Source organism: Octopus sinensis, linkage group LG2, assembly GCF_006345805.1.
Source record: "Octopus sinensis linkage group LG2, ASM634580v1, whole genome shotgun sequence".
NCBI lineage: Eukaryota > Metazoa > Mollusca > Cephalopoda > Octopoda > Octopodidae > Octopus > Octopus sinensis.
Genome location: NC_042998.1, coordinates 18,128,527 through 18,129,166, shown reverse-complemented (window position 1 = coordinate 18,129,166; position 640 = coordinate 18,128,527). Strand labels below are relative to the sequence as shown.

At 33.0% G+C, this 640-nt stretch overlaps 1 non-coding gene across 1 annotated transcript; it reads right to left on the bottom strand.

Moving 5' to 3' along the window:
- Positions 1-226: 226 nt before the first annotated feature.
- Positions 227-331, bottom strand: LOC115208853. Its single transcript, XR_003881290.1, has one exon. It is a non-coding gene; the product is annotated as a U6 spliceosomal RNA (small nuclear RNA).
- Positions 332-640: the final 309 nt, after the last annotated feature.

Here is a 640-nt window from a genome sequence, read left to right as displayed (position 1 = left end):
TAATGTAGGTATTGTCTTTTTTTCAGAAGCGCAAAAATATCTTAGTGAAGAATATCGGATCCAAAGATTAGCTTCTATTAAGCAAAATATAGTTGCAAGAGACATCAATATAACTTGACAATATGCTTAATAGATTACAAGAAGCCGTATGGTTTGGTTCTGCTCTCCTAGATACCAGAGTGCATGACGTTGCTTTGAGTCGTAATCAAAGCAAGCGTCTTCTCCTATAGATATGGAACACTTCACGAATTTCCAAGTCACCCTTACACTGCGGCCGTTCTAATGTTCTCTGTATAGCAACAACTTTAGAATATGTATTGGCGAAGCGAACTCCAGATCCTGGAAAAATTAAAATGTAGAAACATTTGAAAAACGATGTTTTGGAAGGTCGAATTTGAATTTAAATAGCTAATAGGAAAATATTATGACAATAAACGTCTGACCAGCTGTAGTAATAATCTATCGACCATTTCCGAAATAAGAAATATGAGAAATTCTAAGCATAAATAGAAATACGTTAACAGTAATTATAACTTATATCCCTGCATTGAAAAAAGTAATAACAGCACTTCATCTCAAATTCACGAAAATTAAACGAAATATTAACATATTTTTGATTAGGCAGTGCTACGTATAAGAA